Source organism: Lontra canadensis, unplaced genomic scaffold (genome assembly GCF_010015895.1).
Source record: "Lontra canadensis isolate GAN:19392208 unplaced genomic scaffold, GSC_riverotter_1.0 scaffold84, whole genome shotgun sequence".
Taxonomy (NCBI): Eukaryota; Metazoa; Chordata; class Mammalia; order Carnivora; family Mustelidae; genus Lontra; species Lontra canadensis.
The window spans coordinates 331,625-357,599 of NW_022631078.1; the positions used below are offsets into that span (position 1 = coordinate 331,625).

The window sequence follows — 25,975 nt, forward strand, 5'->3', positions numbered from 1 at the left end:
CCACTGAGCCACCCAGGCGCCCTCAGAGATTACTTTAAAAGTAAAATATAGAAGGGCACCTGGGTGGCTCAATCGATTAAATGTCCAACCCCTGATTTCAGCTCAGGTCATGATCCCGGGGTCATGAGACAGACCCGCATGTCAGACACCATGCTGGGTGTGGAGCCTACTTGGGACCCTCCTCTCTCCCTCTCTGTACACCCCCCCAACCTCATGCAACCTCTCTACCCCAAAAATAAATAAATACATGAAAAGAGAACAAGCAGAAACACAAATTATGGTGCACTGACACCACAGAGCTCTCCCCCACAAAGAGGAACGAGCACAACAACACAGATGCACCTCATCGGCGCGGCCGGCGAAGATGTGGACGCGGGGTGCGCAGATAAATGACTGTCCGTCTGAGCTTCTGCATGAGGCAAATGAGCCTACGGTGACAAAGAGACCGGGGAGGCTACAGTCAAGGGCTGCAGGAGGGAGTGACCCCAAATGAAATGAAGTTCTGGTGCAACACAAACGCTGATGGTGATAAATCTGTCAAACTTCACAGAATCATAGACATAAAATGGATTTACTCACTTATACCTCATTAACTTCTTTAAAAAAGATTTATTTGTTTATTTGAGAGAGAGAGGGGGCGTGAGCAGGAGAGGCAGAGGGAAAGGGAGAGAGAAAATCCTAAGCAGGCTGCACACTCGGCACAGAGCCCGATGTGGGCTCCATCCCAGGACCCCGAGATCGTGGCCTGAGCCAAAACCAAGACTTGGACACTTAACTGACTAAAGCCACCCAGTCGCCCCCTCAGTAACATTTTTAAGTATGATAAACAACAGAGAGAGGTAAAGAAATCAGCAAAACAAATAATTAAGGCTAAAAAGTTGCTGATAAAAATGGCTCCAAAGTCAAGAGCAAGATTCAGAAAGAATTCATAAATCAGAGAGGCCTGCTGTAAAATAATCTGTAATTTTAAGTCTGTACAATTTCAGTAACAACAACAAAACAAAAAAACAGCCTGACCCACTTTTCTCCCTTCAGCCACTGTTTGCAGACCACCTCTGCAGTCTTCACAGACCTTACTAACCTCCTGGACAGCCCCACACCCCCACCTCACGACTCCCGTTCCGTATGTCTCTTCTGCCTTCAACATTATTGCTATTAAGAACCTTTAAGTTATCTGTTAACACAATAAGGCACTCTAATAGATCTTAAAATCACTAATCAAAAAAAAATGTTTTAAGTGGGCTCCACACCCAGCACGCAGCCCAATGCAGGGCTTGAATTCAAGACCGTGACATCAAGACCTGAGCTGAGATTAAGAATTGGATGCTTAACCGACTGAGCCACCCAGGCAGCTCTCAAAATTTTTAATAAAACAGAGTCAAGCTCAGAATTCCATGGAGTGTCATCAGGCATTTTATCCCTCTTTCACTATCAACCAAACACATGAATGGCTATCGTTTCAGCATAGCTATTGAACTTTCTAGGATTATACCTGGTACACACCTCGTTGCCTGTTGATACGACAAAAGGAGAAGGGAGGGCATGAAAACATAGTTCTCTTATTTGAAGGAAAGCAGAGATATCATTAAGCGTAAAAAGTCAAAAGGAGAAATACCCATGACAAAGGGTCTTAACTTCGGGGAGGTCACCATAAAAACATAAGCAGAATATGTAACTTTCTTAAGATTTTATTCATTTATTTATTTATTTATTTGACAGAGAGAGAGAGTGAGAGAGCGCGCAGAAGTAGGCAGAACGGCAGGGAAAGGGAGAAGCAGGCTCCCCACTGAGCAGAGAGACCGTTGCGGGGCTCGATCCCAGACCCCGGGATCATGACCTGAGCTGAAAGCAGGTGCTCAACCAACTGAGCCACCCAGTAGCCCCAGAATATGTAACTTTTAACCAGCAGTAAAACCAGAACAAAAACAACTATTCTGGGGCGCCTGGATGGCTCAGTGGGTTAAAGCCTCTGCCTTCGGCTCAGGTTGTGATCCCAGGGTCCTGGGATCAAATCCCAAGTCAGGCTCTCTGCTCGGCGGGGAGCCTGCTTCCTCCTCTTTCTCTGCCTGCCTCTCTGCCTGCTTGTGATCTCTGTCTGCCAAATAAATGAATAAAATCTTAAAAAAAAAACAAAAACAGCTATCCATTGGAAAAGAGAAATGAACAAAAATAAAGAAAACCATTAGTAAATGGAAAATGTGTCATAAAACAGTAGAAATTGGAACATAATATTAATTTCAATAGCTGTATATAAGATAAACTAGTTAATGAAGAGTTTCTTGTATTGGATTTAAAAAAATATATATCCAAAAATTTTTTCCCTATAAAGGAAACATTTTACTTTTTAAAGATTTATTTGTTTATTTCAGAGAAAGACAGAGAGAGAGCACGCAGTGGTGGGGAGGGTGCAGGGGGAGAGGGAGAGAGAAACTAAGTAGAACTCCACACTGAGTGGGGAGCCCAACACGGGGCTTGATCTCAGGACCTTGAGATCATGACCTGAGCTAAAACCAAGAGTCAGAGGCTTAACCGACTGAGCCACCCAGACGCGCCCACCTTTCTTTATTTTTTAAAGTGTGTCCTTTGGGGGCACTTGGGTGGCCTCCCAAAGGACACACCTCCAACTCTTGGTTTCAGCTCAGGTCATGATCTGGGGTCCCAGGACTGAGACATGTGTCAGGCTCCCTGCTCAGTGGGGAGTCTGCTTCTCCCTCTCCCTCTGCCCCTCATTCTCTAATAAATAAATCAAATACTTTTTAAAAAAGATAAATAAATGGGGGCGCCTGGGTGGCTCAGTGGGTTAAAGCCTCTGCCTTTGGCTCAGGTCATGATTCCAGGGTCCTGGGATCGAGCCCCACATCGGGCTCTCTGCTCAGCGGGGAGCCTGCTTCCTCCTCTCTCTCTGCCTGCCTCTCTGCCTACTTGTGACCTCTGTCTCTGATAAATAAATAGATCTCTTTTTTTAAAAAGGAATAAATAAAAGACTGGAAAATATGCACGAGGTGAACATTAACCAAAAGAAAGCTAATTCCTTCTGACAAACGGAAACTTCGGAGACGCAAGGCGACAAACAGGTAAAAGGGACACGGAACTGCACGTCTGTCACCACCACAAACGCACGCACACATGCTCTTCTTCAACCTCCATAACTTCAGGGCGGCACCTGACAGAAGTCCCTAAATGAAAAACGGTTTGGCCTTGGGCAGTTACTCTAAAGAAATAACACCCTGGGGCGCCTGGGTGGCTCAGTGGGTTAAGCCTCTGCCTTCAGCTCAGGTCATGATATCAGGGTCCTGGGATTGAGCCCCGCATCGGGCTCTCTGCTCAGCAGGGAGCCTGCTTCCTCCTCTCTCTCTGCCTGCCTCTCTGCCTGCTTGTGATCTCTGTCAAATAAATAAATAAAATCTTAAAAAAAAAAAGAAAGAAAGAAATAACACCCTGAGTTCAAACAAAACTCTGCACGTTAATGCTCCCAGCAGCTGCGTCTGTAAGGGTCCCAACAGTCCAGAGAGCCCTGCACGAACCCTTAACCACACCGCGCACCCCCCGCCCCCACGTCAGGGACTGCCATTCAGCAACAGAAAGAAAGAGCGGCTGATACACGCAACAACTTGGAGGCGTCTCTAGGGGAAAAAACTGATCACAAAAGGCTACTTACTCTATGATTCCATCTACATCTAACATTTCGAACTGACAAAATTTTAGAAATGGAGGACATATTAGTGGCTGCCAGTGCTTAAGGATGGGGGAAGCCACCTAGGGGGAAGAAGTGGGCAAGAGGGAAGTGACTGTGGTTTTTATAAAAGGGAACACGAGAACCCTTGCAGCTGTGGAATCAGCCATGGACAAAATTTACACGGACAACAAACTGCACAGAATCACACGCACAAATAAAACTGAGGACGTGTGAACAAGATCGGTGGACTATTTCAGTGTCAATGCTTGGTTGTAATATTCTACTAGAATTCTGCAAATTGTTACCACTGGAGAAAACTAGAGGAAGTGAAGGGGCACCTGGTGGCTCAGTGGGTTGGGCCTCTGTCTCCAGACCTGGGATCGAGCCCCGCATCGGGCTCTCTGCTCCGCAGGGAGCCTGCTTCCCCTCCGCTCTCTGCCTGCCTCTCTGCCTGCTTGTGATCTCTCTCTGTCAAATACATAAATAAAATCTTAAAAAAACAAACAAACAAACAAACAAACAAACTAGAGGAAGTGTAGAAGATATCTCTACTATTTCTTAAAGTTGAAATATTAAAAATGTGAATACTATTAATAAGGCCAAGCTATTAAACAGATAAAAAAATTCCACACCCAAAGAACAGACAATACAAATTCTTTTTAAGCATACGATGAGACATTTACAAATATGAACCACATGTTAAATCAACAGAGGAAAGCTTAATATACTCCAAAGACTACTATCTCACAGACTGTGTTCTCCAAACACAATGAAGTATAGAAATTAATAGCTAAGAGACAGTTTTTTTTAAATCCTGTATGTCAAATAAGCTGATCCTAAATTTCACACAGAAATGCAAGAGATCCAGAAGAGACTAAAGATCTTGAAAAGAAACAAAGTTGGAGGACTCACACTCCCCCGATTTCCGAACCAACCACAAATCTACAGTAATCAGAGCAGTGTGGTGCCGGCGCTAGGACAGACACATAGTCCCACAGAGCAGAACAGAGTCCAGAAATCAGCCCTCACGTTTACAATCAACTAATGTTTGACAAGGGCACCAACGCCATCCAATGGGGGTAAGACTGGTCTTTTCATTATACAAACTAGATATCTGCATGCAAAGTAACAGATGTGGACCCTTACCTATACGTTATATACCAAGATCTACTCAAAACAAATCAAAGACCTAAATTTAAGAGTTTAAATAATAAAGTCTTAGAAGAAAACAGAGGCAAATCACGACCTTGGATGTGGGGACAGTTTCTTAGATAGGACTTGAGAGACAACAAAAGAAAACACAGATACGGGGCTTCTGGGTGGCTCAGTCAGTTAAGCATCTGTCTTTGATCCCAGGGTGCTCCGTGGGGTGTCTGCTTCTCCCTCTCTGTCAGCCCCTCCCCCTGCCTGGCTTGCTCATGTGCTCTCTCTCAAATACACAAATCTTAAAAAAAACACACACACAGATAAATTAAACTCCATGCAAAATAAAGCTTCTGTGCTTCAAACACCACCACCAAGGAAGTGTAAAGACAATTCACCCAAGGGGAGAAAATTATTACAAAAGAAAATTATTGCCAAATCATACATGTGATAAAGGACTTATATCTGGAATATACAAAGAATTCTTACAACTCAGTAATAAAAAGACAAATTTTAAAATGAGCTAAGGATCTGACGTTAGCAAAGAAAGAGACATTTCTCCAAAGAAAATACCCAAACAGCCAACTGTACATGAAAAGATCCACAACGTCATTGGCCATCATCACCCAAAACTAACATGAGATACAGCCTCACACCCACGGGGATGGCTAACATCAAAAAGACTGATTGTAACAAGTGTTGATGAGGCTGTGAAGAAATTGGAGCCCTCATACAATTGCTGGTGGGAATGCAAAATGAAAAGTAATTTGTAATTCCCCAAATGCTGAAGCACAGAGTCCCCACATGACGCAGCAATTCCACTCCGAGGCATGTCATGTACCCGGGAGAGATGAAAACACGCACCCACGCAGAACCCTGCGCACCAATGTTAACCATGCATGGTTCACAGTAACCGGAAGTGGAAGCAGCCCAAACGTCCAATTAAGGGAAGAACGGACTCTTGAAAACACAGTACATCCACATAATGGAATATTACTCAGCACCTAAAAGGAATGAAGTACTGAAAGATGGATGAATCTGGAAAACATGCTAGGTGAAGAAGTCAGTCACCGAAGACCACACAGTCTATGAGGCCATCTCTATTAAAGGTTAAGAACAGGCCAATCTGGGGCGCCTGGGTGGCTCAGTTGGTTAAGCACCTGCTTTTGGCTCAGGTCATGGTCCTGGAGTCCCAGGATCCAGTCCCCCATCAGGCTCCCTGCTTGGCAGGGAGTCTGTTTCTCCCTCTGACCTCTCCCCTCTCATTGCGCGCGCTCTCTCTCATTCTCTAAAATGAATAAAAAAATCTTAAAAAAAAAGGAACAGACAATCTATAGAGACAAAACGCATATCTGTGGTTGCCTAGGCAGGGGGACTAGGTCAAATTTCTGCCTCATCACTGTTCCTAGGTGGCTGGGGTTTATGCTTATTTTTGCTTTTCATGTTTTCTTGTTTTTTTAACTTATTTTGGGAAATCTCACACATGCCCAACTGCAGCGAGAAGTATATATGAGCCCTCCCATGCCCTGCCCTCAGCTTCAACACAGATCAGTTCAAGCCCATTCTCTTCCCTGGACTGTCTCCTACCCAGACCACTTGGAAGTACCCCAGACATCACCCATTTCACTGCCCAGCCTAGGGAAATATCCATCCAGTATTGTTAACTTTGCCATTAAGTTTGTCCTGGTGTCCCGGAGGTCCCCTTCATGAGAAGCTGGTTTTTGTTTTGTTTTGCTTTAAAGATTTTTCCTGTTTATTTATTTGACAGAGATCACAAGGAGGCAGAGAGGCAGGCAGAGAGAGAGGAGGAAGCAGGCTCCCCGCTGAGCAGAGAGCCCGATGCGGGGCGCGATCCCAGGACCCTGAGATCATGACCCGAGCCGAAGGCAGCGGCTCAACGCACTGAGCCACCCAGGCGCCCTGGTTTGTTTTTTCCACACAAGAGACAGAGGCAGTGTCTCGCTAGCAGCACCACTCACAGATGCACTGAGGTACCCAGGGCACACTCAAGCACCGATCAGAGGCGCTACTGGTGTTTCCCTGCGTGAGGCTGGGGTTGCGTGTGCCAGCCCACCAAGCTCCACATTGTAGCTGTTCCATCATACACTCCATTACAGAACAAATAATGTTCAACAAATAGAACCAAAACTAAACCCAAATCCTATTACCCACTTACTCATAGTTTATAATTTGAAACAATAGACTAGTTTAATGCTCACTTATTTACCCCAAAATTATAAAACAGAAAGTTTAGAAGAGTAAGACATTCAAGGGCTTCTGAGAGCCCACCCCATTTACAGAATCAAGTGTACCATCTACTCATAAACCAAGCCCAAGAGACCTGTCTGTAAAAGCTGGCCCAGTTCAACACTTATAAGACACATGGCTTTTCTAGGCCAGCAGATTTTCTTCTTTTAATATAGAAAACCAACAGAGGTTGCCAACTTTTCAACTTGGCCAAACAAGGAGGAGAGAGGGGAGAGAGAGAGAAGATACAAAGGAGGAAAGGATTAACTATATCATCCATAATTACCTTAATTTCAGGAAACAATGACTCTTTAAATATTAAATAAAAGGAAATCCGCAGTCCCTGGATTAAGGATAACATTCCACTCTGAAAAAATAATAGTTTTAAAACTCACCTCACCACACTTATTTTGCTCATGCCACCAATATTAAAGACTAATGCTAGAAAACATCTACTTACATTTCCACTAACACTTGAAATAAGACCATTAATTTAGACTCTATGCCTCACTGACTCACATCAGTACATTTTGCTATGACCTTAAATTTAAAAATCTCTGCAACAATATTTATATCCCTGTCACTATCCACATATTAAAATTTTTTGAAGATTTTATTTATTTATTTCACATAGAGAGAGAGTACAATCAAGGGGAGTGGCAGGAACAGCGAGAGGGAAAATCAGGCTCCCCACAGAGCAGGGGGAGCCGATGTGGGACTCGATCCCAAGACCCTGGGATCATGACCTGACCCAAAGGCAGTCACTCAACCAACTGAGCCACCCAGGTGCCCTCTATCCACACATTTTTAAGAAATATTTAAATGGAGACAACTGGGTGGCTCAGATGGTTGGGCAGCTGCCCTCGGCTCAGGTCATGATCCCAGGATCCTGGGATTGAACACCGCATCAGGCTCCCTGCTCAGTGGGGAGTCTGCTTCTCCCTCTGCCGCTGCTCCCCTTGCTTGTGCTCTTTCTCTCTCTGACAGATAAGTAAGTAAAAACATTGAAAAAAAAAAAAAGAAATATTTAAATGATCACAACGGTGGCATCCTTTGAAGGGTTTGTCGCAGCTAGTGCCACTGTCAAAGCACCTGGTGTAGACGGACTCTGAAACTCTCATCCAGGTAACAGCACATATCTGGCATCCAAACGTCTCCTGTACCCCAGCAATGTGCACTACCCAGCACAGAGATGCTAGCGTCGCATCAGCGCGGCCTCGCCTACAGAGAAGGCTAACACTTGACCCAAAGGCCCACCACCGACAGCACCCTTAGAACAGTAAGGGGCTCATGAACCGGCTTGAGACGCCTCTGGTACACGAGCGCACCCGCACAGCACAAGGGGTCCCCATACCCCGCAACCCTGTCTGTCTGCAACACCCAGCAAACTATTACCAACATGGTCCAGACGCTTATCCAACAGTCAGATGAGAGGAACTGTTTACTGAGCATGACTATCACATGGAAGACAGACTCTGAAGAGAAATGCCGCCACAACAGCACACTGTTCCGTGAGTGGAGCCCTTCAAAAAAGAACGTTCTGTGGCAGAGACTGTTGCTAAGAGAAAACTAGAATCGGGAACGCACCCTTATACCTGCCCAGCTGCAAATCAGCTGGGGGTTTGCTGGTGTAGTTTACGATCAAAGCCCTGGCTTTGCCATGTGACCTGGGGCCACTTACAACACCTCTCGTGCCTTGGTTTCCACCGCAGCAAACCAGGGACAGTGAGCATCCCCCAGAGTGGCTGTGACAGGTAAGCCCAGAACCGTGGCTGGCACACTGTGTCCTCATGGATCCTGACGGCAACGGGAAGGAAACAGATGAGGTCACCCGCCCCGCCACAGAGCATGGGCTCAGTAGTGGCCAGAGTGGCACACCTCTCCCAACCCCATCTTCAGCAGCATCACACTGGTCACTTAAGCCGGACATGATGACAGTATGTGCACCATGGAGATCAACAAATCCTTCAAATCACCATGTTTTTTACTCTCCCAGAGAGTCAGTTATTAAACATTTACCAATGTACCACCAGAATTCGATCTGACATGAAAAAACGGCAATGTGAGTCCACAGAGAGATTTTTGCATAAACAACCAACAACAGACCATGTCTATAATGGGCACAGTGCACTGGAGGAAAGATCCCAAAAAAGGGGGCGTAACTGTAAAAAAGGACTGGGGTGGGATAAAAAGATAAATAAATATTGAAAATTAGAAGTGAAAAGAAAAAATAACCACAAAAATAAATTAAAATAACTGTAAAAGGGGTGCCTGGGAGGCTTAGTTGAGGGTCTGCCTTTGGCTCAGGTCACAATCTAGGGGTTCTGGGATAAAGCCGCTCAGCAGGGAGCCTGCTTCTCCCCCCCCCCCCCCCCCCCGGGCCCCCCCCCCCCCTGTGTGCTCACACTCTCTCTGACAAATAAATAGAATCTTTAGGGGCGCCTGGGTGGCTCAGTGGGTTAAAGCCTCTGCCTTCGGCTCAGGTCATGATCTCAGGGTCCTGGGATTGATCCCCGCGTCGGACTCTCTGCTCAGCAGGGAGGCTGCTCCCGCCACCCCCAACACCTGCCTCTCTGCCTACTTACGATTTCTTCAAATAAATAAATCTTTTAAAAACTTTTTAAAAATAAACAGCATGATTGTGTTAAAATTTATTTCTAATAATTCCAAAATCTGAAGTCTTAGAGGGTCTGTTTCTACTGGTTTTCACTCTGGTGTCTTATTTCCTTGTGTGCCTGGTCAGTTTTGTCTGTGTACAAATCAACATCCATAAAAGTACCTGTACGGGCTTTTTTGGTGTTTTAGGATAAAGGTAACTTCCTCCAGAGAGGTTTTAAGTTTGCCCCTGCAGGATGCCTAAAGGCATTCACCAAACCAGAAAACTTTAAATTTGTGCTTGATCTCCCTGAAGCACCAGGTGCTGTGAACCAAGGTTAGAAATCCTCTCAAAAGCCAACCCACAGCCCAGGTACTGCCCCGCCTTCTCTCCCACAGTATTTAAGAGTAAAAACAACCAGGGGGCAAGGACGGAGTGACACAGAGGAGCTGCTCCTTCCTCCAGCCCTAAAGATGGAGCCTTTCTGGCCCCCTTTCACATGCAGAGAATCTCCCTTGGGCTCTGCACCTTGAGAGGACGGTGGATCTTAACTGACCCCTCTTCCTACCCTACAAGACCTCTAAAATCAAAGTTCCACTTTGTCCCAATCAGCAAATGCTCTCAGGGCAAATGCAGATCCCGAGGTATTTACTCCTCTGGGCTCTTACTTCCTGGTTCTTACTTCTGGTTTCAGTCTAGAATTTCATTGTTATATTGTCAGTTCTTTGGTTTTTTTGTTTTTGAATCCAACACTTTTAGTTGTTCTCCGTAAGGTAGAGGGTGGGAGGTTAGAAGACAGTCCAAATAACCTAGCTCAACCTTTATCGAAAACATTTACTAATCACACTGCTGCAGTTTTTTGCCAAATAAACCTGACACACAATTCTATACTGAAATTTATATTTTCTTATCACTTTGAGGAATGATTACACTCTCTATTCACGCTAATGTGACATCTGTTGTAGGTAATCTACCTTTTACCTGTGACTTACAAGTTCTTCTCTCTGTTGCTAGACGATTTCAAAGTATGGACATAGGTTTCTTTTTTTATACCACTTGGGACATAGCATGCTTCCTAAATTTGTGGATTTATGTTTCTTACTAGTTTCCAAAAAGCCAAAGCTATTAATATTCCAAATAATGCCTCTCCTCCATGTTCCCTATTTTTCCATCCTGGAAACTACACATTTATGACCCAATTTTATTTTATCCTCCATTTCTCTTTACCTCGTTTGCCATCCCCCCATCTCTCAGTGCCGCAGGCTGGTAATTTCTTCAGACTCATACTTCAGTTCACAAATTCTACCTTCAGCCCTATTTTAATCTGTTTAACCCATATATACTGAGTTTTTAATTTCAACATTGTTTCCACCTCTGAAAGTTCTACTTGGATCATTTTGCTACTTTGCTTTTCATTACTAATTTGTATCCTGTTTTGTATTACTTCAAACACTTCATACATTAGTACACACTATACATCCAATTATCCAGTATCTGCAGGCCTTGGGGCATCTAATCATGCTAACTTCTTCTCAGGGGTGTGTATTTTTTTTTTTTTTTAAGATTTTATTTATTTATTTGACACAGAGAGACAGCAAGAGAGGGAACACAAGTAGGGGGAGTGGGAGAGAGTCCCCGCTGAGTGGGGTGGCCAATGTGGGGCTTGAACCCAGGACCCTGGGATCATGACCTGAGCCAAAGGCAGATGCTTAACGACGGAGCCACCCAGGTGCCCCATGTGTTCTGACTAGAAGTTCAAGTCTGCTTAAATTTACTCTACAGAAATTCCAAGGGCCAACGCTCAGTATGCCTTCCTCCAAAGATGATTAATTTTCTTTAGTAAGGAACAAGGGTGTGCTATCACAATTCCTCACTGTTTCTTTTCTTAAATTTTTTCTTTTTTGGCCTTTGGAGAGTTACCTTAGTTGGGTTTTCTTTGAGGGGGGGGTGGTGTTTTATTTTTTAAAGATTTATTATTTATTTGAGAGAGAGAGAGCGTACACACTCGTGCATGGGGGGAAGGGACAGAGAGAAAGAATCCTGAAGCAGACTCCCTACTGAGTGTAGAGCTGGACTCAGGGCTCAATCCAAGGACCCTGAGATCATGACCTAAGCTGAAATCAAGAGCTTGGCCAGCTTAACCGACCTGAGCCACCCAGGTGCCCCAGGTTTTTGTTTTTGTTTTTTAAAGTAGGCTCCATGCCCAGCGTGGAGCCCAGTGCGGGCTCAAACCCATAAGCATGCAATTAAGACCTGTGCTGAAGTCAGAAGTCCGAATGAGGGGCACCTGGGTGGCTTGGTCGGTGAAACGTCTGCCTTTGGCTCAGGTCATGATCTCAGGGTCCTGGGATCGAACCCTGCACATCAGGTGCCCAACTCAGTGGGGAGCCTGCTTCTCCCTCTCCCTTTGCCCCTACCCCTCTGCTCCTGCTCTCTCACTTTCTAATAATAAAATCTTAAAAAAAAAAAAAAAATGACTCCAACGAGCCATGCAGGTGCCTGAGCATGTTAGTTCTTCATGCACTGAAGCACTCAAGAGAGATCACATTTACTGTCATCCATGCAGCATGTAATTGAACTGTGCCGGGTGAACCTTCTGAGAGCATCTAACACTGCAGGAAGCCGAGCCCTTCCCTGACTTTCATCCTCTATGCGGAATGTACGCTCTGGATGGCGACCATGACAGCGTCTGTGCCCTGTCTTACGTGTTCCCCACAGGTGAGAAAGAGAATGTGCCTCATTACATATGCAGGACTGGCCCTATACTTCTGGGTTAGGGAGACCAAGTAACTTTTCCACAACAAAGTGTCTTAAAACCAGATACAGAAGGATCAAAAAACAGCCAAAAGACAATAACCCATTCATATGCCTTCCAAACGAAGCATTTTGCAGTCATCCATTCTGAACGTCTTCAGTATATTTGCATAAATTACAACAAAGAAGAATTACAAAGGAAAATTATCTTACCTTCTATGGAAAGTTCTTGCTTAATTTTATATTCAAACAAAATATAAAAACATTTGGGTTTTTTTCCTTGGATTGTATGTGACTTTAAGAGAGATTTTTTCATTCAGTACATTTACAATCTGTTCACCTGAAAAAGAAGAAAAAAATATATTTTAAGTTCTGCCTGTGAAAGCTAATCAATATAGCAGAGCAAAGGCAAAAAAAAAAAAAAAAAAATCAGTATCTTAACTTGGTACTCAAAGTCTCAGACTATTTTATGATTAAGGAATAAACATTCCCTTGTCTTTGCTCATGCCAGAGACAACAGTACTGATGATGTACATCCATGCCGTATCTGGGTAACAAGCTCAATGGCTGGAATGTCACATGAGAAGGCCCCATGAAGCTGTCCAGTTCTGTAACTATATGCCATCACCACTGGGACATGCATGTCTCTGGGAACACGAAGACAATGATTGGAGAACTCACTGATAAGCCATCGCAACTTCTAGAAAAGCGTTAGAACCTGGGACTTCTCATTTTCTATGTGCACAAAAGCCATGATTTTGACATTTTGAAAATTATACTTTGGCAACAGAGACAGGGGACTGCTCTGGAGTACAAGAGACTTAAGAAACATAATCACCAAATATAACATATAGATCTTGAGTCCAGTCAGAACAAATCAAATGTAATCACTTCCCATCAAGTGTATTTTCTGTCCTTATCAGTTTAACATCTAACACAAGTCTTCTTTGGAGGACAACAGGTTACATGTTACACAGATTTTTGGAACTGGAGGATGGGATAGCGGGTGGCTCCATCCATCCTGTGTGACAACCTAGGGTTGCAGTACCAGGAACCGTGCTTCCCACCTTGGGGGAATTAAAAAAAAAAAGGACAAATCAAATGTAAAAAGGTTATAGTTGAAGCTATTGGAGCAATCTGGATATGGACCACCATTAGATCATATTGGGAATTACTATGAATTCTTAGTCGTAATATGATATGGTGGTTATGTTTTTAAAAATAGAAACCATTCTTATCTGTTAGAAAAAGTGAGTATTCGTGGGTAAAATGGTATTATTTCTGGGATTCACTTCTAAAATACTCCCACCAAAAAACAAGAACCAGATTTTTAACGTGTTAAGAGGGCAAGGGACAAGATGGGAAAGAAGCTGGGTGGTGAGTGGGAGTGTTCCACTGTAATGTTTTCTGTGTATTTGTATATTTTTAAATTTCATATAAAAACCAAACAAGGGGCACCTGGGTGGCTCAGTGGATTGAAGGCTCTGCTTCGACTCGGGTCATGATCCCAGGGTCCTGGGATCGAGCCCCGAATTGGGCTCTTTGCTCAGCAGGAAGCCTGCTTCTCCCCCTCTCTCTCTGCCTGCCTCTCTGCCTGTGATCTCTGTCAAATAAATAAAGAAAATCTTTCAGGGGCGCCTGGGTGGCTCAGTGGGTTAAAGCCTCTGCCTTCAGCTCAGGTCATGATCCCGGGGTCCTGGGATCGAGCCCCATGTCGGGCTCTCTGCTTGGCAGGGAGCCTGCTTCCTCCTCTCTCTCTCTCTCTCTCTGCCTGCCTCTCTGCCTACTTGTGATCTCTATCTGTCAAATAAATAAATAAAATCTTTAAAAAAAAAAAAAAAAGAAAATCTTTCAAAAAATAAGTAAATAAATAAAAATAAAAATAAAAACCAAACAAAAAAAGACAATCAAAGTTGTGCTAGTGAGCCAGAAATAAGTCAGTGTTACTGTTGGGTCCCCAATGTTGGGTCCCCCAATAATGGGTCCATGGTCAAAGGAGCGAGACTGATATAAAGTGAAGGTCAAGCAAAGCTTTATTTCGCGCCAAGCATCAAGAATCAAACGGACCGTCAAACAGACCGGTCGGGGGCAACCCTTACAGAGAGGGTAACGACCTCCCTGCCTCACAGACTAACTTTTATAGAGCAAAGGCCATGTGGTTGGGCCTGGCCACACGCAGGTGGCCAATGAGATTGCAACACACAGAGAAAGCTGCACAGTCCTGCTAGGTCCCACACGGGGGACCAACTGAATTACAATCGACCCCATAGTAGCTATTTGCACTAGCCTATCACCTTAGTCAGAATTGGCGCCCAAAAGGCGGGGGCCCACACTCCTTGGTAGCTAGGGAGACAGTATGCGCACTCTACTGACTGGCTGTCTCCACCTGGCCCCATGCGACCCTGCATTCCTGCATTTGGCCCCTTATCTCCACCTGACCTGACCCACCCTTGTATTGGGGCTTTGTTACCTGGGACTGGTGGGGGGGGGGGGGTTAGTTAAACTAATGTTCATTTGTTTGTATTTATGTTCAACTGGGGGAAAGGGGATTTCTAATTTGCTATTGTTTATTTAATTTGTTTTACTTATGTAATATATGTACCGGTATCCAAAGTCAAAAGTACTTAAGAGGTGTCGCAGACCAAAAGAACCACTCAACGGGGAGCAGTGGGGCTGAGAGCAGAACAAAGATGCTACATGTCCTGCGGGCTGGGAGGTGTTGGGTGCTCCAACCTCTGCAACTGGCCAAAACAGCGGACAGAGCACCTGAGGCACACAGCAAAGACCCGGGTATTATAACCAGAGCAAAGGCTACACCCAGACAGATCTACTCAAAGAGCAAAACCAAGACTGACAGGACCAAAATGATCTTCCAATAATCTATCTGCCAGAACAAAACTCAAGATCATTATCCAGATACCAATATATAAAAAAAAGTTGTGAGACATACAATGCAGCAGAAAATTTAACTATGATTTTTTTCTTAATTAAAAAGCCACTGTGGGTTTGCGGGGCCGCCTGGGTAGGTCCGTTAGTTAAGCATCTGACCGGCTCAGGTCATGATCTCAGGAGCCCCACATCAGGCTCCTTGCTCAGTGGGAGTATGCTTCTGCCTCTCCCTCTAGCTGCTGCTCTCCCCGCTTCTGCTAGTGCTCACTCTCTTTCTCTCTCATTCTCTATCAAATAAATAAATAAAATCTTTAAAAAAAAAAAAAAAAGGCAGCTGGTTGGGAGGGGGCACCTGTGTCTGTTGAGCATCTAACTCTTGATCTTGACTCCGGTCGTGATCTCCAGTTCGTGGGATCCAGCCCCGCACGGAGCTACATGCTCAGCAAGGAGTCTGCTTGTCCCTCTGTCTCTCTGCCCCACCCCCGTTCAGGCTCTCCTTCTCTTTCTCTCTTAAAAAAAAAAAAAAAAAAAAAAGGCGCTGGGGTGCCTGGCTGGCTGTTGGAGTGTGCTACTCTTGATCTCAGGGTTGTGGGTTTGAGCCCACGCCGGGTGTAGAGATTACTGAAAAAATCTCAGGGGTGGCTCAGTCAGTTAAGCGGCTGACTTGTGGTTTTGGGTAAAGTCATGATCTCATGGTGGTGAGATCGAGCCCTGTGCCTGGCTCTGCACTCAGTGCACAGCACAGTCTGCTGTGGACTCTCTCCCTCCAGCTCGCGCGCTCTCTGTCTCTTTCAAATAAGTGAATAAAATCTTTGAAAAATAAAATATTTAGAAAACATTTTTTTTTAAAAAGCAGCTATTAGAAACAGACAACAGGATGTCTCAGATGGTAGAATTAGCAGAAACAGACCTTAAGCAGCTACAATAAATATGTAAAAATAAATATGTTCAAAGACTTATAGGAAAAGACAGTGATAATGAGTGAAAAAAATGGAGTCGCAGAAATAGAGATGGGAAAAAATGGACACTACGTAGAAAGACAAATGACTATTCTAGAATGGAGAGTGCAATATCGGATATAAAAACATACACTAGAGATGACAATCGAGAACTGGGAGACAGAAGACAATGTCAGTGAACCTAAGACAGAAACTACCCAATCTGATTGAAGAAGGAAAAGAAAGTTTGCTTTGTTTTGTTTTTTCAGATGAGGGAGGTGGAGGAGGGAGGTGGAGGAGAGAGGGAAAGAGAGGGAAAGAGAAGCAGAGGGAAAGGGAGAATCTTAAGCAGGGTCTCCACCCAAAAAAAAAGGTCTTTTAACACAGGGGTGCCTGGGTGGCTCAGTGGGTTAAAGCCTCTGCCTGTGGCTCGGGTCACATCTCAGGGTCCTGGGATGGAGCCCCACATCAGGCTCTCTGCTTGGTGGGGAGCCTGCTTCCTCCTCTCTCTCTCTGCCTGCCTCTCTGCCTACTTGTTATCTGTCAAGTAAATAAATAAATAAATAAAATAATAATAAAAATAAACCCATTCATGCAGCCACACCATCCAGTTTAAGAAACTGGATTACCAGCACCCAGAAGTACCCCTCATGTCCCCAAAGGTGCCAACCACTGTCCTGACCTGAATCCTATCACCCTAGATTCATGCCCCTTGGGATAAATGCACACCACTCCATCATGCTGACTTACCCCTAATGACAGACATGCTGTTTGCAGTGTTTGTTTGTTTGTTTTAAGATTTTATTTATTTATTTGACAGACAGAGATCACAAGTAGACAGAGAGGCAGGCAGAGAGAGAGGAGGAAGCAGGCTCCCCGCTGAGCAGAGAGCCCGATGCGGGGCTCGATCCCAGGACCCTGAGATCATGACCTGGGCCGAAGGCAGAGGCTTTACCCACTGAGCCATCCACACGCCCCTGCAGTGTTTTGCTATAACAATTCTGCAATGAGCAGTCTTTTACAAAATCATTTCCTATTTCTGCCAACATACCTTTCAACGTATCTAGACAGATTCCTAGATGTGGGATTGCTGGGCCAAAGGGCAAACCCACACACAACCCTGCAAGATACAAACCCCCTCCAGAGGCACAGCACCATTCCGCGTTTCTACTGGCAAGAGGGCAGTTTCAACACAGCTTTGTCTAAGAACATACAGTTAAAATTCTGGATTTCTGCCAATATGTAAAATGATCAACTGTCCCAGTCTGCTAACTGAGAGATTTCCCAAAACAGAGGGCGTCAATACCAGAGACGTCCTGGGCAAACCAGGACAGCTGGCCACTCTACCGATATGGTGGGAAGTGGTATCTCCATAGAGCTTTGATTAGTATTTTTATTACAATGAATAGTAAGCATCTATTCAGTTACATAAAGTCCATTTTTATTTATTTTCCATAATCTGTTCCCATCCTTTCCCCATTTTTCTCTATCAGGTTATTTTCTTTTTCTTCTCAGTTTCTAGGACTTATTATTATTATTATTATTACTATTATTATTATTTTTAGTAACTGCTACACCCAATGTGGGGCTCAAATTCACAATCCCGAGATCAAGAGGAGCAGTCTCCTCTGGCTGAGATAGCCAGGAGCCCCTCTATGAATTCTTTTTTTTTTTTTTAAGTTTTTATTTAAATTCTAGTTAGCATATGTATGCTAGCTTCAGGTGCACAGTTCTTTCAACTATTAGAGATAAAAGCTCTTTGCTATGACAGAAATTCAACATCTTTTTTTATTGTCATTTGTCTTTTGACTTTGCTTATGGTGATTTTTGTAATGCGGTTATGGATTAATCAATTTGATCAGCCTTCTTTTACTGTTCTAAGTCATAGAAAAGTTTCCTCACTCTTAAGTTACAAAGAAACGCGCCTTGGTCTTCTTTCAGCACTCATATAGTTTAATTTCTCACCCTGTAAATCCTGGTCTATTTGGAGTAATTATTTCATTATTTGTTCCGACTACACAGGAGTTAAAGAGAATAAGATAAAATGCCCTAAGGTTCACGGTAAACAGGACGACAATCTATATAAGAAACCTGTCTCCAGGAAAAGCGTATGTGAGCACATGCCGCCACTCTGTACTGCCAAATTTTGGTTTTGTTTTCTTTAAACATTTTCTATTCAGTTTAATATACCTGTCTGCTGGGAAATAATAAGCCAAAGAGAAGCAGTTCTCCCATTTTCCAGCAGCTACTGGAGGAAGTCCTGTGAAGAAATGGAGGCAGAATGAAAACAATGTTTTAACACCTAAGCAGACATCACACACTAAGAATCAATCTATCGTACCAGAGAACTGAACCAAAATCTGAAGGAAGAAACTGCTATCTGGACAGACATCCCCAGGGTTTAATGAAAAAAGGACAGTCAACACCACCCCGCCCAGGTCAAAGTGTCTTTTCACATCTTGAAAAAGAAAAGTTCTGAAATGAAATGTATATAAAATGGAAAGAGAATGTTTTCAAATTCAGGTCTCCTGTGGATATTACATTAAAATCCATCAGACCACACCTGCTCCGTTTTCTTACCTAAAAAAAGTTGTACCTAAACATAATCACTTTGTCAATCTCTTCACTGGAAATGTGAGAGAAAGGAACAAGTTAAATAATACAAAAAGAGCAACTAGTGAAATCCAGAATGTGGGAGCTTACGGGACAAATAACCAAATTTCTCCAACCAACAATACAGGAATGGCAGTCAGCCCTAAGAACAAAGGATTTAAGAGATATTCAATAAAGTGAGACACTTTAACTTCGATTCAAACCAATCAACTACAGAAGGTACGTTTTTAGGCCGAGCATAGATCAGAGATCAGCAGGCATGTAAAATGGCATGATTTCACAATTTCTACAATTTGCTTTTAAATCTACCAGGAAAAAAAAAAAAAGATTAGGAGGAGTACAGAGAGGCAAAATGAGATTGGCAAAATGTCACAACTATTGAAACTATAGGAGTCAAGAGCAGGGCTGCCCCAAGATGGGCCACTTTGTCATAAAGATTACTCTGAGTTAAAAAGCCATCAAAACCCAGCAAATCCAGGAAAAGCTCTTTACCTCCCCCTCAACTGCCTAAAAAGAATTTAGGGAGTGCCTCCAAGAAGAATCCTCTCACCATAGATAACTACATCATACTACAAAGGAGATAAGGCAGATGGGGAGAAGTCTAGCAAGGCCTGTCTGACCCAAGTCCTCTCTGCATCCCTGAGTAGCAGCAAACATTTGTTTACTGAACCTTTGCTCTTTTTCACCTTCCTGTGAACTGCATTCCTTCCAAGTCCCAGACCCCCGCCCCCTCACCTTAACTCAGAATGAGAATATATACTATTTTGCCTATCTTTGGAATTCCCGTATCTGTTTGGATTCCCCATACATACAAAATTAAATTTCATTTTCTCCTGTTAATCTGTCTCATGTCAATTTGATTCTTAGTCTGGCTGGACCTTGATTGGGACAGGACATTCTTGCTCCCAGACAAAGCTGAGTAATGGGTACCTAGAGATTTGTTGCATGATCATCTCTATCTGTGCCTATGTGTAGGTGTGTAATTACCCATCAGAAAACTCACACCTAGAGTCCTGGTCTCATTCGAAGAGTCTCAGGGGACCTTAAAAGGAGAACACCAAATCAAACAGAAGACAACTACTCCCCTGGCTACACAGACTAGTCTCTGTCAAAATGTCCAAAGGTGGGACTTCCCCCAGATGTGGGAGGCCAGGTTCCTCCCGCTTAAGATGGAAAATGTCCAACCAGTCCCTGGAAACAGGGGTGTTTTGAAGGCTGTCTGGGACAAGTCACCCAGACCGCGTGGGGCTCCTTGGTGAATCAATCCTAGGGAGGATTTTCATAGACCATCCCCAGGAAATAACGAGACAGTGGAAGTGTCAGACAGCAGAGGAACGGGAGAGATGCGACTTCATGACAACAGGTAGTCAGGCTGTCTAATATTAAACTGACAGGAACACATAGTAGAGCTGACCTTAGCCAAAACGCCAAGAAGCAATCAGGTTGTCTAACAGCAGATGACTCAGCGAGCCTGGCTTGGCCGCCTAATGGAACCCCACAACAGTGCAAAGGCTAACAGCTGAGGTTCAGAGTCTGACCTTCTAAGAATGATATCCTCTTCTCCCTGAGCCAGGTAGAGGGCCATGGGCATCTATCCTCAATCACATCCTCAGCCTTGAAAAGGAAGGAGCAGCGGACACCTGCCACGACCTGGGGGAGCCCTGAGGACACGGTGCTGAGTGAAACCAGCCAGACACAGGACAAATCCTGTCTGGCCCCACTTCTAGGAGGCACCCGCAGTGGTCAGACCCGGGGACAGAGTCAATGGTGGGGCTGAGGAGGGGGCTGCGGGGGGGAGAGTGTGTGATGGGGACAGTTTCAGTTTGGGGAGACAGAAAAGTTCTGGATACAGGCAGGTGTGACGAGGGCACAGCCGAGTGAATGTGCTTAAGTGCTTCTGAAGTGCACACTTAAAAATTATTAAAATAGTAAGTTTTGGGGCGCCTGGGTGGCTCAGTGGGTTAAGCCTCTGCCCGGCTCAGGTCATGATCTCAGGGTCCTGGGGTCGAGCCCCGCATCGGGCTCTCTGCTCCACAGGGAGCCTGCATCCTCCTCTCTCTGTCTCTCTGCCTACTTGTGATCTCTGTCTGTCAAATAAATAAATAAAATCTTCAAAAAAAAAGAAAAAGGAAGGAAGGAAGGAAGCCAGCTCTACTCAGATAATACCCTGAACCTTACACTTCTGGACCAAGAGCTGTCTTACAGCGCCAACAGGGAAGGGCCCAGTCTCCAGATCTCCAGTTCTTTGGCCATGTCCTAGCGCAAGGGCTGTGGTGCAAAGGGCTGCCAGGTGGGAAGGTGTTAAGGGGAAGGAAGCAGCCGGCCAGAGAGAGCAGGTGGAGCAAAGCCTGCAGCAGGAGCACGAGGCCAGCCCTGGGAGCCGAGCAGAACCATGGCAGCCACCTACACCCCTGCAGGAACACTGGGCAAGGGGACACATCTGCCAGTATCTAAAAGAAAGGCAAGAAACCCAAATTTTCTTAAATCTCCAAATCTTCAAATGTTAACTAATTTAAATTTTTTTTTATTTTTATTTATTTTTTTTTTAAGATTTTATTTATTTGTCAGCGACAGAGGGAGAGCAAGCGAGCACAGGCAGACAGAGGCAGAGGGAGAAGCAGGCTCCCCGCCGAGCAAGGAGCCAGGACGCTGGGATCATGACCTGAGCCGAAGGCAGCCACTTAACCAACTGAGCCACCCAGGCGTCCCTTATTTTTTTAAATATAAGGCAGAGGCTTAACCCACTGAGCCACCCAAGCGCCCCCTAATTTAAATTTTTAATCCCATGTGGGCCAAGACTATGAAGAGTAAGGGCATCTTCAGGTGACGGTGTCTCTGCTGGAGAGTTGGCCTGCCTCTGTGCCCCCGCTGGCCCCAGCCTGGGAGCTGCGAGGATGAGATGGGACCCACACGGAGAGAGAGGATCCAGCTCATATCTGGCCTTTCGTGAGAACTCAACAACTTACAGCGAGCCTGACTGGCCCTGCCCCAGCAGCAGCCTGCTTACGCGGCTGCACAACCCTGGAGCTTCAAGCTTCCAGTTTCTCCCTGCCACTGATGGAGCTCAGCTGGTCTCCCACCAAAGTCTCAGAAAGGGCATCCATACAGAGCCCCACCAGACACCTTGAACAAGAGCTCTGTCTGGCCCAAGCAGGTTCTCACCTTCTCCCGGGTTTCTCAAGAGCTCCCTCCTAGCTGTTGAGTGTGAGGAAGAGAAGACTCAAAGCAAAAGCTGAACACCTCTCTGCTCACTGCTAGTAATCGTGGCTACTCTGCCTGGTTAAGGATAGAGCCCGCTGGTGGTGTCAGCACATACCCTCCTCTTCCCTCCTGAAGACATACGCAGAGCCCTAATCAAAGAGCCCATCAGCACGGCAGACCTGAGCCTAGGGGGTAGGGGGAGGCTCTCTGGCATGAAATCCAGCTTCCATCACTGACTAGTCCTACAATCCTGGGCATGTGCCCCGCGTGTGTGTAATGCAAGTAAAATGTGACTCAGTGACAAGGAGCTGTCATGACTGCCACCACTTGGTCTAGAACAGTGGCCAACACCAGATGCCCAGGGAGAAAAGGAGACAACTACAGATCTTCCTCCACTCACAGTAAGCGTCCAACACCTCGTGTAACGGACCGCGCACCGTACTCAAGGGGAAAGACGGCGGGGCTGTCCATCTCCTGATCGCGGGCTGACTGGGAACTGTGGCCTCGGCCCAGCATCACGAGGGATCATACCACAGATCGCTAGCACAGAAAAGATCCAGATTCAAAATGCCAAGTACAGTTTCTGCAGAACGCGGACTGCTTTCGCACCCCCGTAAAGCTGAAAAATCAAACGTTGAGCCGTTGTTAAGTTGGGGCCTGCCTCTACAGGAAGCCAGAGACATACCACAGCAAGGCCCGGCCGTGCATCTGCCCCACGACAAATGACACCAGACAGTGCCTGCACCGCATCTGTTCTCGTCACCATACTCCTGGGAGAACCAGGAGGGCGGGCAGGGCATACCCTGGGCAGGGACTCCCGGAAGGACCGAGAAGCGGAGACACGTGTGTAACAAGTGCGTCAAACGGCGGGATAAAGCCCAACAAGCACGGAGCAGGAACCAGGGCGGCGGCCTGAGCGGAGCCCACACCGGAGCACAAGACAGGGAAGCCAAGGAAGCCGGACTGCAGGGGCCCCGCCAGGGGAGAGGGAAGCAGCAGGGCTGCCGACAGCAGGCAGTGGCCCGCCGGGCCCAGCCCGCACGGCGAGCAGCAGAGGCCTCGAGTGTTTCAGGACCGGCCACGGCCACGGCCACAGGTTAATGAGTGTCAGCTCAAAGCTGGACCCCCCGCTGGCTGGCAGCGGAGCGCATATTCTCAATCCGTGTGACACCAGACTCCGGCCCAGTCAGTACAGAAAGAAAAGGAAGTATCAAAGGAGCTACAGAAAGGTTATGAAGATGCAGGCAGAGGACGGGAAGGTCCTAACCAGGACTGAGCCAAGAAAGGGACAGAGGAGGGTCTCAAAGGCTTGAGGGGAAATGAGACCCTGAGGAGGGAAGTGCACGTCTTCGACAGGGAGCAGTCGGCGGGTTTCTCCTCGGGGAGCCGAGCCCTCTGGGACCAGCAGGGCCACCGCCGCTAACAGCGCACGGGAAAGGCCAGCTCTATTGTGCCTGAGTTTCGTCTCAAGGGACAGAAGGGGACCCCCGGGGGCTTCCAGGTGGCAGTTACATGTGTAGCTGGCGTCGTGCTAGTGCGGACAGCAGCCCACAGAGAGGACACCGGGCATCCTCCGCTCGGCCACCAATGGAGAGCGCGCAACGCGCAGCCCTGTGGCGGGGAGCCCGGGCTCTGGCAGACCTTGCAGCACTCTGCCCAGATGACGTCCTGCCTTTGGGCCTGAGGACAGAGCCACTGGTTCCCTGTGCCCTGGGGCGTCCTTACTGACGGGGACGAAAATGCCAGCCTCCCAGGGCGGACAGCAGTGCTGCCCGGGGCAGAGCTCAGTGCGCGGGAGCAGGGACACGGGCGGGGCCGTGTGCGGTGGCGCGCGACGGTTACAAGTGGAGGAAGCGACTGGGTCCTCAGCCCCGCGTCCAGCGGCCTGGCCCGCAGTCAGCTTCTCCACGGACCGCGCCAAAGCACGGTGATTAAGCCCGGGGTGTCCGCGTCCCCGGCCACGCAGCAGACGACGACGGCGCGGATCAGCAGGGCAGCGCGAACAGCGAGCAAGACCGAGTGCGCAGCGCCGGGTCGCGGCAGGCCGCTGGGTCGCCAGGTCGCACCCGCCAGGACCGCCATAGGGAGCGGGGCTGCGGCTGAGGCCGCTCCCAGGACGAAACCCGGCTGGAGCGCCACTCACTTCCCTGATTTAAAGACTTTATCTCTTTACTTGGGAGAGACGGAGGGCAGGGGCAGTGGGGGAGCGGACTCCCCGCTGAGCAGGCATCCCCGGACACCCGCGCACCCACACGGCAGTGGCCAACGTGGCGGCCCAGCGGACAGGGAGAGCGCTCGCATCACACACACCAGATCGCCACAACGTCCCTTAGACAGCATCGTTTTGTCTGTCAACTCTCCGTCAGTAAAGCTGAAGAAACGACAAGCAGAAAGCAGGGGCTGGGAGGAAAAAGAGCCAAGCCAAGACGCCAGCCGCTGTCGGTCCTGGCAGGAGAGAATCCGGAGTTTCAGTTCAGCCAAATGAGAAAGGTTTTCCATTAAAACCCTAGACAGGCCACACCTTAGAGGAATGAAAACCACATTCCAGAACCCAAAGGCTAGGTCTTAAAACTTAGGGCCAAAACAAAAGACCCAGGCTACAGGCTACATGCTTCTGTAGGATCCAGATGATCTCCCAAAACTGTACCAGTCTGCCCGCACAGAACTCAACACTCTCTACAGGAAGATAACCCGAATCGGAGTCTCTAGAATGTCCCAGCCATAATGTTCATCATGTAATTAAAAATTACTAGACATGCGAGGTAGAAAACTGTCAAATGACCATATGTTCGAACTGGCAGATGAGAACTACAAAAACAGCAATTATAAATACATTAAAAGATTTGGGGAAAACATCAGAAGGAGTGAAGAAGAAATGAGTATTACCAGAGAAATGCAAACTTGACAAAAAAAAAAAAAAAAGAAGTTGTTCTAGGACTGAAAAATACAGTATCTGAAATTAAAATGTTACTGGATGGGGCACCGGGGTGGCTTAGTGGGTGAAGGGTCCTGGGATCGAGCCCCGCATCAGGCTCTCTGCTCAGTGGGAATGCTGCTTCCCCTTCTCTCTCTGCTGCCTCTCTGCCTACTTGTGATCTCGGTCTGTCAAATAAATAAATAAAATCTTTTAAAATAATTAATTAATTAAAATAAAATAAAATGTTATTGGATGGAATAAACAACACAATGAACACAAAAAAGAAAACAATGACTGTAAAGACAGAATAGAAAACATACAAATGTAAACACAAAAAAAAGAATATTAAAAGGACAAACATATTCAAACCTACAGGAGGAGGTCAGTCTTAAAATAATTATCACTGGGGTCCCAAGAGGAGAGGAAAAAGAATATGAGGCAGAAGAAATATCTGAGAGACAATGGCCAAAAAGTTTCTAATTTGACTAAATATACCAACACACAAATCCAAGGAACTACGTAAATACCTAAAAGGAAAAATACAAAAGCACACCTAGAACATTATAGTCAAAATGAAGGAGGAAAAATTCTAATAAAAAGAAAGTGTTTATAATAATAAGTAGGGGCACCTGAGTGGCTCAGTCAGTTAGGTGCCCAGCTCTTGATTTTGGCTCAGGTCACGATTTCAGGGTCGTGCTCCACACTCCATGGGAGGGAGGGAGTCTGCTTGAGATTCTCTCTCTCCCTCTCCCTCTGCCCCCCACACCCCACACATGCACACTCTTACTCTAAAAATAAATAATCTTAAAAATATTTATTAAAATACCTCAAATACAGTAGGAAAAAAGGTTAAGAAGGATAGCAGACTTCTCATAAGAAACAACAGATGCTAAGAGACAACAGCACAAATTCTTCAAAGTGCTGAAAAATAGAAAGCTATCAACCCAGAATTCTACATTCAGCAAAAATATCCTTCAAAACCAAAGAATAAAGACCTCAAC

General features: G+C 46.0%; 1 protein-coding gene and 1 pseudogene across 7 annotated transcripts in view; one reads left to right on the top strand and one right to left on the bottom strand.

Annotated features, from left to right (window-relative positions):
• PPP6R2 (protein phosphatase 6 regulatory subunit 2) overlaps positions 1–25,975 on the bottom strand; it is an 81,936-nt gene that overhangs the window by 46,517 nt on the left and 9,444 nt on the right. For all 7 annotated transcript variants that reach the window (XM_032882695.1, XM_032882692.1, XM_032882696.1 and 4 more), the window contains exon 2: positions 12,630–12,756. The gene's annotated coding sequence lies outside the window, so the exon portion shown is untranslated. The remainder of the gene's footprint in view (positions 1–12,629; positions 12,757–25,975) is intronic.
• LOC116882538 lies at positions 13,303–13,483 on the top strand (annotated as a pseudogene).